Source organism: Phyllostomus hastatus, unplaced genomic scaffold, assembly GCF_019186645.2.
Source record: "Phyllostomus hastatus isolate PE091 unplaced genomic scaffold, TTU_PhHast_1.1 phas_scaffold_93, whole genome shotgun sequence".
Lineage (NCBI taxonomy): Eukaryota > Metazoa > Chordata > Mammalia > Chiroptera > Phyllostomidae > Phyllostomus > Phyllostomus hastatus.
The window spans coordinates 16,955,077-16,963,020 of record NW_025334042.1 but is presented as its reverse complement, the minus strand read 5'-3'; positions in this window follow the sequence as shown (position 1 = coordinate 16,963,020).

The following is a 7,944-nucleotide window of genomic DNA, read 5'->3' as shown; positions in this document are numbered from 1 at the left end:
AGGACCTTCCTTCCAACTACCCATTTCCCTAATAACCATGTCCTATTCTTTCTCAGCTTGCAGGATCCTGTGGGTTTTCTGCAAGAAAATGAACCTGAGAAAGGGTGATTTCTTCACATTTCTCGTTTCTTCCCTTTTCTTTCCTCCCAATGTTCTACTCCACAAATCACATCCAGTGTTCCTCCTATGCTTCACCTTCCTTTGAATCAGAATTACCCGCTGGCTTCCTCTGGTGTCCCAGAACTACTCAACACTACCTTTGAGCTGAACTTAAAAGTCAAGCTTGAAATTGTTTCATTGCATTAAACCAGAACCACCTGTTCCAAGGATAATTAATTTTATCACACTTAAATACATGTATATTTTCAGACTACTATTATTTCCCATATAATCACTTCTTGTCTCCCAGAAACAGATCCCATAGCAAATCATTTTTTATGGTCTTTTACTACACAATCCTTGCTCTCCTCCTCCCCCTTTGGAAAGGAAAGGAAAAAAGAGAATTTGTGGGAAGACTGAGAAATCCAAGTGAGAAGTTCCCAGTGTCCAAGTATAAATAATGAAAGCAAGAATATCCCTGTCCAAAAAGAAAGCTTCCTGTGAAGTCAGGGAAGGGGGTAAAAAAGGAGAGAGGATGGTAAGACTGGGCAAGAGCCTGAATAGGGATCATTGAAAAGCATAGTGGTATCCCCCAATAAGAAGTCTAAACATTCCTTTGTATGGGGGGACAGCTCTAAAATTGTCAGGAACACAGGCTTTTAAGGGGATATTTGAGTCGCATACGCAGTCACAAACGTCCTTGGACTACAGCTGTGCTGTCATCATCACCAAATTCCCTGTTAATACACTTCCAGCTGTTAGGCCTCATTTCCCCTCCTGACCTCTCTCTCCCTAAGCCCATCATGCCAAACGCCATCATGTCCAGCCCAATATCAACCTTCTGTCCCTCTTCTGTCAAGACAGCATGATCCCCAAGAAAACAAAGAGCCCCCAGACCTGAACTTTTTGAGCTTCATGTCATTCCATTCCACCTGGCTTCCATGGGCTCAGAAATCTATTTAATCATCTCTTAAACTCCTGACAAACATCCCTCCTACCCCAGAGATAATACTACTCTCTTGAATCATGTGATCCCTGCCCTTTCCCTTTTTGTTTTTTCTCTTTGGTGAGCTTATCACCCACCTACTTCTCAGAAAATGATGAAGCTGTGCAACTTAAACTCAGAAATACTCGCTTCTTTCTCCTCAGGACATCTCTCGACTTACCTCTACTTTCTCATCCTTGCCTCCCCTCTCAAAGGAGGAGGTATCTCTGAAGCTCTGTTAGTACAAAAGAGGCCATGTGGGCAGGGGGTGGTTAAAAAGAACATAAACTCTCAAGCTAAGCAGGCCTGAGTTTAAATCCTGCTTCTGTTTTCTAGTAATGTGGCCTTGAGCAAGATACTTTATCCCTCTGAACCTCAGTTTCCTCTTCTAACAGCCTGCAATGGAAAACATTTGATGCTTCCAGCCCATTTCTCACCCTCCCAGCCCAGGAAGCTGCCCCTCACTCACAGAAGTGAGCCCCTATTGCCTTGGGTAGTGCCATCCCATACTGATACAGGGTTCGGTCATGTGGCTTGATGTTGTTATACTGGTCTCAGACTATCAATAACAAGTGTCGTGGCTGCACCAACCCTTATGATTCTTATTATGATTGCAAGTCAACCTTTAGCAATAGCCATCAGGAAACTTTGGGAAAAAATAAAGATTTATTACTCACAGGACCTGGAAATTACACAGCACACCTGCTGCCACACAGCCAGGTCTTGAGTAGAGATCACACCCAGGCTTCTGTTCTGCTTTCATGGGGTCAAGGTAGGGGCCCAGGGTTTGGGGGCTCACTCTTTGTTGGTGAATTTAAAACATAAAAGTAGGAATTTAAAGCAGGAGAGAGAGAAAAAACCAGTAGCCCAAATGATCAGTGACCAAAATCAACAAAGCTCTCTAATCAAAAGAGCTCTGATGGGAGAATGTGGCCAGGCTCTACCTCGTGGCTGACAATGTATATATTAAAGATAGCTGTCTCTGAAGTGGAGGCTTGTTTGAAATGGGGAGATTAATTCAGATACTTGCATTACAAAAAAAAATTTTTTAACTGTCAGGGCTTACACTTCAAACCTGCTTAGGACAATGTGAGGCTAGCAGACATAACGCAAACAGCAACTTGAAAAGCCCTTGAAACTCCCTGACTGCAATGATGTGAGCAAGCCCAGACCAGTCCACTAGATGAGTAAAGACAAATGGCCAGCTCGCTCCCTCACCCTTGCTGATAATAATCACACACATTCACTCTCCTGCTACAGACAGAACTGCCCAGCTGGCCAGAAGCCAACTAAGGGGCACGGACAAGCCCATCAGAGACCAACAGAAGGACCACCCAGGTGAGCCCAGCCCACGTTGCCAATCCAGAGAATCATGAACTAAATAAGTATGGTTATTTTAAGCCACTAAGTATTAAAATGGTTTATTACTCAACAAAAAGCAAGCATATATGGTAAACACATGCTATGTCCTAGTTAAGGAAACAAAACTAAGAAGTGAGGGACAGCCCTGGCTGGTGTGGCTCAGTAGATCGAGTGCTGGCCTGTGAACCAAAGGGTTATCAGTTTGATTCCCAACTGGGGCACGTGCCTGAGGTGCTGGCCAGGTCCCCAGGAAGGAGTGCCCAAGAGGCAACCACACAATGATGTTTCTCTCCCTTTCTTTCTCTCTCCCTTTCGTTTCTAAAAATTTTTTTAAAAAAACCTTTTTTAAGATAATGAGGGACAGAGAGTGCTTAATCATATGAATTGAAGTTAGTTTGATGAGGTCAGGGCAGAGAGCCTAGACTCTTCTCATCCACGGTCATAGGCCACAGGGAGTTACCAAGAAATAGGCTCTAAACAGAGGCAGGCTAAGGCAGAATTAGTTACTTTTCTTCTGAGGTATTCACTGCCATCCTCACAGGTCATCTGGCCACTAAAGTAAGAATCAGATGGGAAGGCTGGTCTGGTGGAGTTTGGAAGTCTTATCCCAAGAAGCCTGACTTGAACATATTTCTCTGTGAAATGAGGTTTATATATTTCCCAGAAAGCTCAGAAGCTACCTGTAAGACTCAAGTGCCCACAATCTCATCAGGAGCACTTCTGGGACACCCTTTTCCATAAACTCTGTCTCCAGAGACTGAAATTCTCATAGGAAGGTGATGATCTACAAGAGAGAAACCCAGAGCTACCCAGCCTGAGTGTGTATTTCTCGGAAACTGTGGAAAATGGTCAAGCAGGAGGAGAATGTGCTGATTTGCTCACTTCCCAGCCTGAATCAGTCTTAATTGAATACATTCCTTTCCTTTTCCCAAACCCAGAAAAGACCTACAAAGAAATTATGTGCCAGGTCCAAAAAAGACAAATGTTGTGTGCATGCACAGTGTGCAGTCTCAAGAGCTAGCACGCTGCACGAGCACCTCACAAACTCATTCCATCTCCCTTCAAAGTGATTACAATGTGAAGGTAATTCCTGTGTGCGATCCCCCATCAGCTCTGTGGAATGAAGACAGGGATTGAGAACCCAGGGCACCACTTATACCTGTACATGTAGAAGAAACCAGTTTCTTGAAGAATGTAATCAATACTCCAGAAATAATCTAGGTAAATGACTCCCTCCCATGGGATTTTCTATTGCTATAATGTTGCACACACCACAGGTAAAGAAACTCTTGAAAGGACTTAAATGGAATCACTGTTCCAGAATAATCCAAGTAAACACCACCTTCCTCTAGTGGAGATTTTTGTTGTTGTATTGTTTTGCTTTGTTTTAGAAAATGGTAAATAGTAAAAGGAAGTATTCACAGATTAAGAAACTGCTTAGATACAATTCCCAATACCTGTCTTACAGAATCTCAATAAAAATTCAAAGGTCAAAGTAAAATCTTTAAAGAAAATAGTCATCAGGGATGTAAAGTACAGCACAGGGAATATAGTTAATAAATTATAATAACAATGTATGGTGCCGGGTGGGTATGGGAAATATCAGGGGAAAGGGAACACTTTGGAAAGTATATGATCATCTAACCACTATGCTGTATACCTGAAACTAATACAAAATAATGTTGATTGTAAACTATAATTGAAAAATAAATTTTAAAAAAAGAAAATAGTTATAATTGATTATATATCACTCTTGCCTCATACCTCTATGGGAACAGTAACTTGGAAGGGTCCCCCCCCCCCATAGTAACAGGTGCCGAGGCTCTCTCTGGGGTAAGGGTGAGAGTGGAGCTCTGAACTGCTCTACCTTCGAATTCTGCTTTAATATATGTAATGTCATTTTTTTTATCCTAGGCAAGACAGCACCTTCTAGGGATGGTGCTGAAGAAAGGAGAGAGAAAGAGGAAGGCAGGGAGAAAGAAAAAGGGGAAATAGATGGTAGGACAGGAGGGAAATGGGAAAGAGTGGAAAAATAGGAAGAGAGGGAAGGAAGGAAATGAGTATCATATGTGTACTGGGTATTGCTGGCCAGAAGACAGTTTCTAGCAACTGTTCAGTGGTGATGTTTTTAGCATTCTATCCTAATATGATAGTTTGTTGTTTATGGGTGATGTTTTACTGTGCTTAATTGTTTTCTAGGAAATTGGAGGTATAGGCTGATGTGTATCACATAATATTTGTTTCCATTTAAAATGATGGGAAATAGGTTCCCAGTTGGCATTTTCATACAGAACATCTGATTTTCATGAACAGATTACTGATCTTAAACAGGAGATGCTTGTATAAAGATTCAGATAGCTCAACAATAGCACTGGAATTGTGAAGGCAGTGGAACAATACCTGTGAAATTCTAAAGAAAAAAGAATCCTATCTAGACTATTGTACGCAGCCAACTCTAAATAAAGCACAAGGATAGACTAAAGACTTTTTCAGATATGCAAAATCCTCAAAGGTATATTTCATATCCACCATCCAATAACATCTGGAGCTACTGGAGTATGTTCTCCTCAAAAACAAGGGCAGGCTAAGAAAGTGGAAAACATTAGATCCAGGAAACAGGAGCTCTATTCAGGAGAGAGTGGAAAGCATTCCCAGACACCCCCAGATGGAACCTGTGCAGCAGGCTGGAGAAAAAAAACAGTCCAGAGGGGAGTCTGTAGCCACTCACTTCTATACACCACCACTACCACCACCCCACCAAACACATCACAAACACCCACAGGGCCATCGCAATCAAACTACACACATGGCACATCTACACCCACTACATGACCACACACCTCACAGCACACACTACACACACTACAGTCTCAGGTCCTAGAGACAGTGACTAATGGGAGCCTTGGACATTCTTTCTCAGATCCCAAGTTTAAGAAAAGATTGTTTTTTCCTCCTACAAATTCCAAACAGGTTTCTGTTGACATCCAAGCCAGAGGTCCCCTGCCTCAGTGGGGCCAACCTACCCTCAGAAGCCTTTCTACTTCATACCTCCTCCAAGAGTGTCACCTGCTGACTTCACAGGTCACCCACACCTCCAATTCATCCATGTGGCCAGTTATCCATCCATTTATACACCCATCTATCCATTAACCAATCAGTTTGTCCACCTGTCTATCTCTCCTTACCACAAACCCCTTTCTAGGGAGCTACTGTCCCACCCTCATTTCATACAGCTGTGAATGAGGCAGGAGTACTACCTCAGGACCAGGGAGCCTGACCCACTTTCTCTGTCATCAGGCCCAGGGGAACAGTGCACATCAATGTGCATCAGAGACCACCCTAAGTCCCTGCATTCTAAAATCGGAAAAGCTTGTCTTCAACCCAAGCAAAGGGACCTCTAAATTGTTGGTTCACAAACTGGCCCTCATACATGAAGGTCAGGAAGACACTGAAGAAAGGCAGACCACTCCAGACTGGTAGGGGGTAGTTTTAATGAACAAGGAGAGTTACAAGGCTTGTCTCAGGCACCACAAGATGAGTAAATCTCCACACCCATTCACCAGAAGCTTAAAAGTTTGCATAGAGGCTTTAAGGGACTTCCGGCATATTTACCATGAAGGTAGTCTCAATAACACTGTACTCTCTCTTGAGGTTCCATCCTTGAAACGGCTCCAGCTGTGGACAAAGAATATACATTCCAAGAACAAGGGAAGGGATGCGGAGCCTCTGATTGCCCAGGTCCAGCTCACAGGTCACCTGGTGATCACATCCTCTCGATGACCTCCTCCAACGTGAGCTGAGAGAATAGTGGGGGTTCCTACCACCCCTGCTCTCCTATTCATCCATGAGAGGCTTAGGAGGAGATACTGAAGTCCTTCATATTCTCTTCCTAACTTCATATTCTAGGTGGGGATGGCTGGCGTGGGGGGAGTGGTGGGGAGAAATGGAGACAACTGTATGTGAACAACAATAAAAAAGAATAGAAAAGAAAAGAAAAGAAATGAAAAGAAAAGACTATAGTCTCCACCAAAAAACTACTTGACCAAATAAGTGAGTTTGGTGAAATAGCTGGATACAAAGTCAATATTCAGAAATATATGACACTGTTGTACACCAACAATGAAACATCAGAAAGAGAAACTGAGGGAGAATCCCATTTACTATAGTAACAAGAAAAATAAAGTACTTAAGAATGGATTTAATCAAGGAGATAAAAAAAAAAACCTGTACTTGGAAAACTATAGAACACTGAAGAAAGAAAGAAATTAAGAAAGATACAAATAAATGGAAGCACATACTGTGTTCATGGATAGGGAGAATTAATATCATTAAAATGTCCACACTACCCAAAATAATGTACAGGCTCAATTAATTTCTATTAAAATACCAATGGTATATTTCATAGGTATAGAACAAATACTTCAAAAATTTATGTGGGGACTTCTAGTCAAGGTAGCAGCATAGGCAGACATGGCTCACCTCCTTCCACAACCACATCAAAATTACAACTAAAATATAGAGCAACCATCATTCAGAAATGTCAGAAATTGAGCTGAATGGAAGTTTGACAAATATGAATTAAACAAACCACATCCATCCATATTGATAAGAGTGACGAAGATGTGAAATGGGTTGGTCCCATATCCATGTGTGAGGGATAAAAATTTGGGGGTATACTCCAGGAGCGAGAAGTCCCAGATCCACATCAGGCCCTCCCTGTCCAGAGTTCCAGTGCCAGAAGATAAGTCTCCAAAACATATGGCTGCAAAAAACAGTGCAGTTAATTTGGTGGAAGAAACTGTTGGAGCCCCAAGCACTTCCCCTCAAAGAACCCACACATGGACTCATCTGTTCAGACTCACTCTCTCTGAGTTCCAGCAACAGGTCGCAGCTTGAAAGGCAACAGTGTCATACAAGAGAAACTGACGTGGATGGTATCAAGGTGAGTAGAGGTCATTCTCCCTTTTCTGAACACTTCCCCAAAGAGCTGGCAATATCTGTGACTCCATCAAACGGGCTAACACTGTTTGTCCCACTCTGGAGATCCCCTAAGACTCTGTCCCACCCAACTTATGGGCCCACTCAAAGCAAGCTGCTTTTCCATATGAATGGCTGGTCTTACCTCACGCTTCACAACTTCCTAAATCCTCTCAAACAAGCAACAGCTGGCCTCAGTGAGTCCCAAGCCTGGCAATAGCAGCAGCCAGCCTAGATTCACAGCTTTGCTTTGCCTGGGAATCTCCAAGCCCAGCACAAGTAGCAGCCATCTCAGATTGCTTTATAGCTCAGGCAGGGTGCTCCAGGCAAAACAAAGGTAGGGGCTGACCTTGCTCTGCATCGTCCGGGAAACCCCAGAGCCTGGCACCCAGTGGGAAGTTACAAACTACACTGGAGTACAACCACCCTGCCCATACACAGCTAATCCTTCACAGAGGGCAGATGTTGGTGGTCAGTGGTCACAGCCAGTCCTTGCAGCTTACTAGACTGGGTAAAACCCT